The following is an 11,489-nucleotide window of genomic DNA, read 5'->3' as shown; positions in this document are numbered from 1 at the left end:
TATAAAAAAATAAGGATTGTTTTAACTCTGAAGTTAGAAAACCAAACATTCCACTCTCTAACAACCTCCTAGATTCATTGGGAGGAATTATGCCGAATTATCTAAGAAGGGAAAGACACTCCAAAAGCTAGCATTCAAGTTTCTATAAGAGGAATTCCAAGAAATAGATTGTCGTTTTTTTTTTTTTTTTCTTTTTCAAAGGTTTTATTAAAGGTCTTTACAGAGCAAAATCCAGATTCCAGATCCACCTGCCAAGGAAACCTTGTTATGCTGTGGGTACTGTCTGCAGCATGGCAGGCCTTTCTGGCCTCCCACCCTTTTGTTCTGAGACGCGGGTGGTAGGCAGTATCTCATCTTTGGGTTCTACAATGCTCACATGATCAGGCAGGGGCTCCTTAGGGCCAGCTTCTTAGGGCCAATCTCACCATCTGGGTCCCAAGGAATCATGAACTTCACTTTGATACCCAGTACACCCTGTCTGAGCAGCACATAGTACACAGCAGTGTCAATGTAGTAGTTAACAGGATCCCCACTGTGAATCATTAGGCCATCCACAAACATCATGGATTTAGCCCTATGTCCTTCAAGTGTCCCAGACACTACGACCTCACAGCCTTTGGCCCCAGTCTTCATGATGAACCACAGCACACCATAGCAGGCCCTCTGCACAGCAAGGCCTCCTAGTAATGTGTGAAGCAGAGACTGCCTGGACACTGGGACACAGATCTCTTGCGGCCACCTTTTCAGCATAAAGCTCTACACTGCCCTCAGGGAAATCAAACCTCTTCTGAACCAAGGGGTCAATTCCCAGATCCACCAGCACTTCTCACCAGAAACACTTTGAGTCCTGATGGCCAAGACAATGATTTCTGTCCTGGTTAATGTAACTCAGACCTCAACCCCAGAGTAGCCATGTTCAGCCAGCTCCTGAGTGAGAAACTCATTCAGTTCAGCTTTAAAGATGCCATCTGCCATAGACTTCCTCTTCTTGGAAATGTGCATCACCATCTTGCCACCGTGCACTGCTGATAGAAATAGATTTTCTGAATAAAAAAATATAAACACATTCATATTTAATAAACAATGCTTAATTGCTCTCTAAAAACAGGCTGTAATATATATTACCACCAGGAGTGCATAAGAATTCTTTCCAAACCCCTGACAATTGAGTATTAGCAATCTTTTTTTTTCACTTTTTATTTTAGTTTTTTTAAATGTTTTATTATTTATTTTTGAGAGAGAGAGAGAGAGAGAGAGAGAGAGGCAGAGCTTGAGGAGGGGAGGGGCAGAAAGAAAGGGAGACACAAGATCTGAAGCAGGCTCCAGGCTCTGAGCTGTCAGCACAGAGCCCAAGATGGGGCTCGAACTCACAAACTGTGAGATCATGACCTGAGCCAAAGTTGGACGCTTAACTGACTGAGCCACCCAGGCACCCCTAACTTTTTATTTTTAAGTAATTTTAGATTTATGAAAGAATGCAACAATAATACTGAGTTTGTGTATACTTCTCATCCTGTTTTCACTAATGTCAACATCTTGCATCACCATGTTATATATCTATAAAACTAAGAAATTAACATTAGTACAATGTTATTAATTAACTGCAAAATGTATTTGGATTTTACTAGCGTTACTACTAATGTCCTCTTTTGTTCCAAGATCCCACCCAGAGGACCATACTACTTTATTTTTTAAGTTTATTTATTTATTTGGGAGTGGGGAGCTTGAGCAGGGGAGGGGCAGAGAGAGAGAGAAAGAGACAGAGAAGTCCAAGCAAGCTTCATGCTGTCAGCACAGAGCCCAACTTGGGGCTACATCTCATGAACCATGAGATCATGACCTGAGCCAAAATCAAGAGTTGGATGCTTAACCAACTGAGCCACCCAGGTTCTCCCACATTGCACTTAAATTAGCAATCTTTTTAACCTGTGCAACCCATGTGATAAAAGAAAAAAAAAAAAAAAGACAAGGAAGAAAAGGAAAGAAACAGAGAAAGAAAAAAATTTAAATAGCAAATTGCTTTTTCGATTTGCATTTAATAAATGTGAAAGAAACTGTTACTTGTTTTCCAATACCTATTAACCTTTCTTCAAAAATAAAAGCCCCAAATTTTGACCAGACACAAGTTTTTCAAGAATAGATACTACATTACCTAACTTTCTCAAAGTTATATGTGGTTACATAATTAAGTTCTGCCAATGGGATGCTAGCAGAAAAGGTATGTGCAACTTCCAGGAAATTACATGAAATAAATTATTTCTTCTTTTCATGCCTTCTTTTTTTTCTTGCCTAATTTTAGGGCTGAATAGAACCTCCAGTACACTGTTGAATAAAGGTAGTGAGGGTGTGGGGCACCTGGGTGGTTCAGTCAGTTAAGCGTCTGACTTCAGCTCAGGTCATGATCTCACGGTTCATGGGTTTGAGCCCTGCATCGGGCTCTGTGCTGACAACTCAGAGCCTGGAGCCTACTTCAGATTCTGTGTCTCCCTCTGTCTCTACCCCTCCCCTGCTCAGGCTCTGTCTGTCTCTCTCTCTCTCAAAAATAAACATCAAAAAAAATTTTTTTTAATTAGTGAGAGTGCACTTCTGTGTCTTGTTCTTGATCTTAGGAAGAAAGCTTTTAGTCTTTCACTATTGAGTCTGATGTTAGCTGTGGGTTTTCATAGATGCCCTTTATCACATGGAAGAACTTCTTTTCTGTTACTAGTTTACTGATTGTTTTCATTTTGAAAGAGTTTTGAGTTTTTTTAATGCTTTCTCTGTATCTATTGAAACAATCATGTGTTTTTTATACTTTTGTAATTTTATCAGTATGGCATAGTACATTGATTGATTTTCATATGTGGAACCAACCTTACATTACTGGCATAAATTCCATTTAGTCATGGTGTATATGTTACTGGATTCAGTTTTGCTAGTATTTTGTTGAGTATTTTTGTATTATGTTCACAAGGGATATTGCTTTGCTATTATTTTTTTGTACATAAAGAATCTTTATTGTTTATGAGCTGCTATATTAACATCTATAATATTTTTCTCTATGTCTTAAAGGCACACATTGTAAATTACTGTTGGCCTTAACTCTAACAAATTTGAATCTTCACATGATATGCCATCTTGTTAAAATACCTGTGTTACATAATCCATCATGTTTTGCATTTTGTTCTATGTTCAATTTGAGATATTCATGCATTAGTATGCATATTATAAGAATAATTATTTCATAATAGTTACAATCACAGACAGCCTTAATGTAGCATTTTGTCAAAGCATATTCTTAATGTTCACAATGATCTTCAACTAATCAAGCTGAACATGACTGTATAAGTGCCATCAACAATAATTATATAAAGCAGATTTATATGTAAAAATGGTCCTTCAAACTACTCCTACAAAAGGTGGTGAAGTAAGCAGCAAAGTGTTATGTGACACTTGCTATATGAAAGAGGAACAAACAGGAAAACAAAAGACAGCAAACAGCAAATATGGAGACCTGAATTTCAGTCCAAGCTTTGCCACTGAATTTCTGTGTTACCTTTAAAAAGTCAACTTGATCTCTTTGAACTTCTAATTTTTTCTTTTTTTAATTATTTTTTTATTTTTTTAGTGTTTATTTTTGAGAGAGAGAGAGAGACACAGAGAGACAGAGAGCAAGGAAGGGAGGGGCAGAGAGAGAAAGGGAGGCACAGAGTCCGAAACAGGCTCCAGGCTCTGATCTGTCAGCACAGAGCCCAACGCAGGGCTCTTACTCACGAACAGTGAGATCATGACCTGGGCCAAAGTTGGATGCTTACCTGAATGAGCCACCCAGGAATGCCTCCGATTCTTTCTTTCTTTCTTTCTTTCTTTCTTTCTTTCTTTCTTTCTTCTTTCTTTTTGCTTTCTTTTTTTTTTCTTTCTTTCTTTCTTTCTTTCTTTCTTTCTTATTAATTTATTTGAGAGAGAGACAGAGCATGAGCAGGGGAGAGGAGTAGAGGGAGAGAGAGAATCTTAAGCAGGCTCCACACTCAGCATGGAGCCCAATGCAGGGGGCTTGATCCCATGACCCTAGGATCATGACCTGAGCTGAAATCAAGAGTTAGGCACTCAAACAACTAAGCCCGCCAGGCACCCCAAGCCTCTGATTCTTCATTTAGAATCTGGAGATGATAATAATAACTACTCTAGTTAAATGGTGTTGAGAAGCCGATGACAAAGGACTCTATTTCCAAAATTACTGCAAAAAAATGGTAAAAAAATAAAAATAAAAATCCAAGAACTAGGATGACATGTAATGCAAATAATGATGTAAAAGAAAAGGAAAATAAAAGTTGTAATTAAATATTAATAATTATTGACAATGAAATTGTGGAATTTAATACAAGTATTAAGCAAGAATAGGTAACCAGAAGAGTCATAACTCTAAAAGATTATAACCAAACCCAAGAGAATTGGTGGTAAAGAAATTGGTGTGTGGGGAGTGTAAAATAAGAAAAATGAAAACAAAAATTGAATTGTCTTATTTGGTTTGGAGGAGGTTATTGACCCTGATTGTTTTGTTAAGAAGCCAGGAAAATACAAAACTGTTTGTTATAAATCTAAGGATAATAGATCTGATTCACAAAAGGTAGTTGAACATGTGAATTGCCTTTGTACCCTCCCCAAATTTCACTGAAATCACAGAATAAACATAAAAATAGAAATAAGGCCATTAAACCATAGTATCATTGTAAACCCAGGAGGAGTGTCACAAACTTTTGAGGGTTATCAAGGGATTTTGACAGTTATGGGAAGGTAGGCTCTGATTGCCAACAAAATTCACCAAACTAAGGAGCTAATAATTTCGCCCAGGTGAAAGAAAGGAGTTACTGAAGTGAGATTTTCCTTAAAAGTGTCTGTATAACCCTCAGATGAGAGATAATGAGGCCTTTGAAGAGGGCTAAGACTTGGACAACCAGTTGGATAATTCACTAAAAGGAAAAAACCACACAACGATCCTGTTTCCAGAGAAGCTGAAAACAATGTTTCTCTCCAGAATAAAAGTTCAAGTTGAGTTCTATTAAGCAGGAAGTCTGACTCCAGAAATTTTCAGAATGGGTACCAGGTTTATAAGAGAAAGAAAGATAGTGAGTCCACTATCAACTGCCAAAAGAAATGGAAAAATTTAGCATTATAAACTACTAATAAACCATAAAGGACAGCCTACTCATTCACATGCACCTTCCCTGTACCACCAAACTTCTTCCCACCCACTATAATCATAAGAGCAAAGACATCTATAAACAGAACTTGTATCCATTATCTATTTTCCAGGTGAACAGGGCTTCTTATTTAGGCAAGGTATATAAATTCTGGCTACCAATACCATGCAATCTATGTATAGAGACATATGAGCAAACAAGATTAATTAAATATTAAAGTATTTAAGTATAAAAGTATTATACTTAAAAAAGTATAAGTATTAAAATATAAAATATTAATTAAATATTAAATCTAACAACATGAGAGGAACTTTTAAAAACCTTTAAAACAATTCTGTAATTCAGAAATATCAGGGCTCCTACATACATTATGAGATTTAGAAGGTAAGAGGGAGGCAGAGGCCATCTTCTGTTAGCTGTAGAAGCACCAAAACAAGCTCCATTCACATTCTGGCAGAATCTACTCACCAGCTTCAAAGGGATAAACTTACAGTGGAGCAGCAGTTCTGGAAAAAGGTTAGTGGCAATAATTGCACTCATTTTCTCACTTCTACATCACAGCTACAATTGTGTGACCTTCAAACTAAAAGTCTCATTGGATCCCTGACTTTCATTCTTCCAGGCTTTCAAATGATTTTGTATGCACCAAATTTCGTTTCAGAGTAACATACCTAGACTGGTTTCTATTTCCTCTACAAAAATCTTAAGATGTTCAGAAAAGAAAGAAATAAAACCTCAAAATAGGAATCTAAGGTTTATTATTTGATGTGGTGTGGGTCAAAAGACAGTGATAATTTTTTTTTAATGTGTATTTATTTATTTTGAGAGACAGAGAAAGCACATGCATATGACCGTGGGACGGGCAGAGTGAGAATGTGTGATAGCGAGAGACAGAATCCCAAGCCAACTCTGCACTGTCAGTGCAAAGCTCAATGTGGGGCTTGATCCCATGACCCTATCATGACCTGAGCCAAAATCAAGAGTGGACACTTAACTGAGTCACCCAGGCACCCCAACAGTGATGATTTTATTACCAGTGGAAAATAAGACATCAGTATTCCCAGGCATGCATGGTAAAAGAGTTACTTATATTACCACATGTAATCACATGGAATAAGGTGCCAGTTGAAGGCCAGCATTTGGTAAAAAGTATTTGTTATGATAGAATGCTAAGATGTAAATAAGAAATACTGAGCTGGGTTGTAGCCAGAAGAAGCCAGAAGCTAGCTGTCATTTATGATCCCAGAAAGCCCATGGATCATTTTATTTTGCCATAATTAATATTTTCAGAGATATTCAAGAGAAAGCAATATTGATGAAGAAAAGATTGTGCTTAAATTTCTGAACTTCAGGAGAATTCTTAATGTTCTCATAGAGAAAGGAGAGAATATAGACAAAGGAATAGGAATCAGATTCAAATCAGAATTCCCAACTGCAACTTTGAAGGTCTGGGAAATTCTAAGATCATTTTATGTTTTGTAAAAGGGTTCATTGATAATCATTCTTTTCAAACATACTGACCACAGGATTTTCTTTAAGAATTTAGGCAGCAAGGATCTACTATAGTATTACATGAATAAAAAACTTTCTACATATTTAATGAATACATAATAGTAAAAATATTTTAAGTTAATTTTCACAGATAGTATGTAGGCACAGTAAAAAAATTTTAAATGCACAAAAGAGTACCATGAAAATAAACTATCAGCTTATCTTTGTACCCTAGCCAGTCAGTCATCTTTCTAGATATAACAAGATTACCTTTTTTAAAAAAGGCACTTAGCTCAGGGCTGAGTTTTTATAACAGCTTTATTGAGATATAATTCACACCCCATAAAACTCACCCTTTCTGGTGTAAAATTCAGCAATTTTTAGCATATTCAAAAGTTGTACAACCATCCACCATTATATAATTCTAGAACATTTACATTACTCCACAAAGAAACCTCATACCCAATAGTAGTTACTCCTCATCTCCCCTATTCCTAGTCTCCACAATCACCAATTTACTTTATGTCTCCATGGATTTGCCTATTCTAGGTATTTCATATAAATGGAATAAAAAATGTGTTATCTCATGTGTCTGGATTATTTTATCAAGCAGTGTTTTCATGGTTCATTCACATAGTAACATAGCTTTTTTTTAAAACTCACATGACACCAGGAGTTAAGATGGCAGAGAAGTAAGGGAACCACAATTTCCCTCCTCCCTCAAACACAGCTGTATTGAGGTCAGAACACTTGGAACGCCCGGGAATGCAGGCTGCGGAGTGGCAGAAAAATCTCCACAGGTGGAAACAGACAGCTTGGCGGGACAGAGGTGCGTGTTCGTGAATTGGGAGAGATAAAACTGGTGGTTCTGGGCACGGATGGGAGGGGACCCCGTCTGTGGAGAGACAAGAGGGAGAGAAAGAGAAGCTGTGGAACTGTAGTATTTTATTTGGACAAGAGAAAAAACTCTTCAGACCATGGACTAGGGAACAAAAAATATGGAGAGAGCCAGTTTCTACTTTGCAAACAGCCTTAGGAGATAAAGATCGGAGTTTTCAGGGGTGTGCAATTTTCTGTGGACTGGAGTGGGCCATGTGCAGGTGCCCGCGGTGGGGAAGGGGACCCAGCACAGGTATGCTGTGGTGATCTCAGGGGCACCCTGGGAGAAAACAGTCCCCTCCCTTGAGTACTGTGGGAAGAGGGTATACTCCAAGGACAAAAGACTCTCTAAGCACCAGCCAGAGGCCCTTTGTCATCTGGGCAGAGTGGCAATACCCCAGAACCAGGTCATGGAGCAGAATCCTTTAAGACATCAGGTTTTGAATCCTAGCCCAGTGCCGAAGAGGCACGGGAGACTGGAACAGGGCAAGCTGCCTGCTGGCACTACACTGTGAGTGCTACCTGAACAGCATGGTTTGAGACACCAGGTCTGGGGAGGAGAGATTGAGGTGTCACCATTTTTCTCCCTGTCACAAACATGGTGGGATTTCAGGGAACAGGACAGCAGCCCTCAGTGGAGGTGGGACACACTTACACCAAACCATGCCCCTCCATGCCTGGTAACTGCTTATCTATGGAGTGAGACTGACACTGACTGAACCAAACAGCCTCTCAGACCAGCACAGCCTCTAGTTCCAGGCACCAACAGACAACTGCCCTGTGGTTTTGTATGGTTTCTTCAAGGAGCAAATCAAAGCACACCTGGTAGAAGGTCCAAAAAATCCACCACTGTGGGGAATAAGTTTAGGAATTCCCAAGCTTGCACCAATGGGTTAACAGGGCTAGAGCAGAAAGCAGCCACAGGGCTAAAGTGCCCCCAGCATAGAACAAAGCAAAGAGCATGAAACTGCTTCCACAGGACAAAAGCGTCTGAGAATAGGTAAACAGAACACAGAGCAGAAGTGCCCCCAGCAGAGCTGAAAGGTAAATAGTGAGAAAGACCTCCAAAGCAGGGTGAAATTGCCTGGAGCTAATTAAAAAAAAAAAAAAAAGTGCCTTGTTGACCCTGAGGCAGCATGCTCTATCCATCTTATCTAAGTTAAGGTAAACAGACACAGCACCTGGTGCCTGCTGTAAACAGCCATCTGCTCAGCACCAGAATTTTGTTTTGTATTGACCCAAACCCCTAACACCACATATCTTAGAAAACCCCTTTCTCTCACAAACATGAGTTCATGATCACCGTTTTATTGTCTCTTTCTGCACATCCATCATGTTTGAAAGCCTTCTGATCCTAATAAATACAGAGCAAGGACCCTTACTCAGGGCTCTTGTCTCCTCCTGGACATTAGCCTCTCTCGTATTCAATTCTGCATCTGCTCTCTTGTTGGACAAGACAGAACTCCAAACTCAAAGTCTGCAACACACCACTATGAGCAGTGGGATAGAACAGCTAAAGATGCAACAACAGAGTGCATGCAACACACTCCAAAAGTACTTCCTGAAGTGCCAAGCCTTGGACAGTGTATGATCTCTTTTTAATATAGTAGTACTCACAGGTGCAGGACACATAACAAGCTATTAAAACACATAAAGGACAGAAACCTAGCCAAAATGATGAAATGGAAGAATTCTCCTCAAAAAAAATTCCAGGAAGAAATGACAGCCAGAGAATTGCTCAAAAAAGATATAAGCAATATGTCTGAACAAGAATTTAGAATAATAGTCATAAGACAAAATCTGTGCTTGAAAAAAGCATAGAAGACAGCAGAGAACCTATTGCTGCAGAGAACAAGGACCTAAGAAACAGTCACGAATTCAGAAATGTTGTAAGTGAGGTGCAAAATAAACTAGATGCAGTGACAGCAAGGATAGAAGAAGCAGAGGAGACAATAGGTAAAATAGAAGATAAAATTATGGGAAATGATGAAGCAGAAAAAAAAGAGGGAAAAGAAATTACTAGACAATGAGGAGAGATTTAGAGACCAAAGTGATTCAATGAAACAAAATAATATCCATATCAAAGGAGTTCCAGAAGAAGAAGAAGAGGGAGAGAAAGCGGCAGAAAGTTTATCTGAACAAATTATAGCTGAGAACTTCCCTAACCTGGGGAAGGAAACAGATATCCAAGTCCAGGAGGCATAGAGAACTCCCTTCAAAATCAATAAAAACAAGTTGACACCATGACATATCATAGGGGAACTGGCAAAATACAAAGATAAAGAGAATTCTGAAAGCAACTAGGGACAAACAGGCCATAAACTACAAGGTTAGATACATAAGGGTAGTAGCAGACCTGTCCACTGAAATTTGGCAGGCCAGAAGAGAGTGGCAGGAAATATTCAATGTGCTGAATAGGAAAAATATGCAGCCAAGAATCCTTTATCCAGCAAGGCTGTCATTCAGAATAGAAGGAGAGATAAAGGCTATCCCAGACAAACAAAAACTAAAGGAGTTCATGACCACCAAACCATCCCTACAGAAGATCCTAAGAGGGACTCCGTGAGTGGAAAGCAGCAAAGACTACAAAGGACCAGAGACATCACCACAAGCATGAAACCTACAGATAACACAAGACACTAAATCCATATGTTTCAATAATCACTCTGAATGTAAACGGATTAAATGCCCCAATCAAAAGATATAGGGTATCAGAATGGACTGAAAAAAAAAAAAAAGATCCATCTATATTCTGCCTATGAGAGACTCATTTTATACCTGAGGACACCTGCAGATTGAAAGTGAGGGGATTGAGAACCATCTATCATGCTACTGGATGTCAAAAGAAAGCCAGGGTAGCCATACTTATATCAGACAAACTAGATTCCAGAACAAAACTGTAACAAGAGATGAAGAAGGGCATTATATCATAATTAAGGGGTCTATCCATCAAGAAGAGGTAATGATTGTAAATGTCTATGCCCCCAGTGGAAATACCCCAAAATATAAGTCAATTAATAACAAACATAAATAAATGTATAGATAATAGTACAGTGATTATAGGGGATTTAATACTTCATTTAAACAATGGATAGATAATCTAGGCAGAAAATCAATAAGGAAACAATGGCTCTGAATGACACATTGGACCAGATGGACTTAGCAGATATATTCAGAACTTTTCATCCAAAAGCAGCAGAATACACATTCTTCTTGAGTGCACATGGAACATTCTCCAAAATAGATCAAATACTGGGTCACAAAACAGCCCTCAACAAACATAAAAGGATTGTGGGATGAGCTAAATGGGCAAGGGTCATTAAGGAAGACACTCGTTGGGACGAGTAGTGGGAGTTATATGTAGGGGATGAATCACTGGATTCTAGACCTGAAATCATTATTGCACTATATGCTAACTAACTTGGATGTAAATTTAAAAAACACACAAATATAAAAGGATTGAGATCATACCATGCATATTTTCAGATCACAATGCTATGAAACTTGAAATCAACTACAAGAAAAAATTTGGAAAGCCCAAATACATAAAGGTTAAACAACATCTGTTAAAGAATGAATGGGCGAGCCAGGAAATTAAAGAAGAAATTAAAAAATATATGGAAACAAATGAAAATGAAAACACGACAATCCAAACCCCATAGGATGCTGCAAAGGCAGACATAAGAGGAAAATACATTGCTATCCGGGCCTATCTCAAGAAGCAAGAAAGGTGTCAAATACAGAACCTAACCTCATATTTAAAGGAACTAGAAAAGCAGTAGCAAAAAAAAAAAAAAAAAAAAAAAAAATGCCCAAAGCCAGCAGAAGAACAAAAATAATAAAGATTAGAGCATAAAGATTGTTTATTTAAACAATATAGAATCCAAAACAAAAACAAAAACAAAACAAAACAAAAACCCAGTAGAACAGATCAATGAA

At 38.3% G+C, this 11,489-nt stretch overlaps 1 pseudogene; it reads right to left on the bottom strand.

Annotated features, from left to right (window-relative positions):
- Nucleotides 1-219: 219 nt before the first annotated feature.
- Nucleotides 220-1,043, bottom strand: LOC125930995 (40S ribosomal protein S3-like; annotated as a pseudogene).
- Between the last annotated feature and the right edge of the window lie 10,446 nt (nucleotides 1,044-11,489).

The sequence above is a fragment of the Panthera uncia genome, chromosome A2 (genome assembly GCF_023721935.1).
Source record: "Panthera uncia isolate 11264 chromosome A2, Puncia_PCG_1.0, whole genome shotgun sequence".
NCBI classification, from domain to species: Eukaryota; Metazoa; Chordata; class Mammalia; order Carnivora; family Felidae; genus Panthera; species Panthera uncia.
This window is presented reverse-complemented; position numbering and strand designations above follow the sequence as displayed.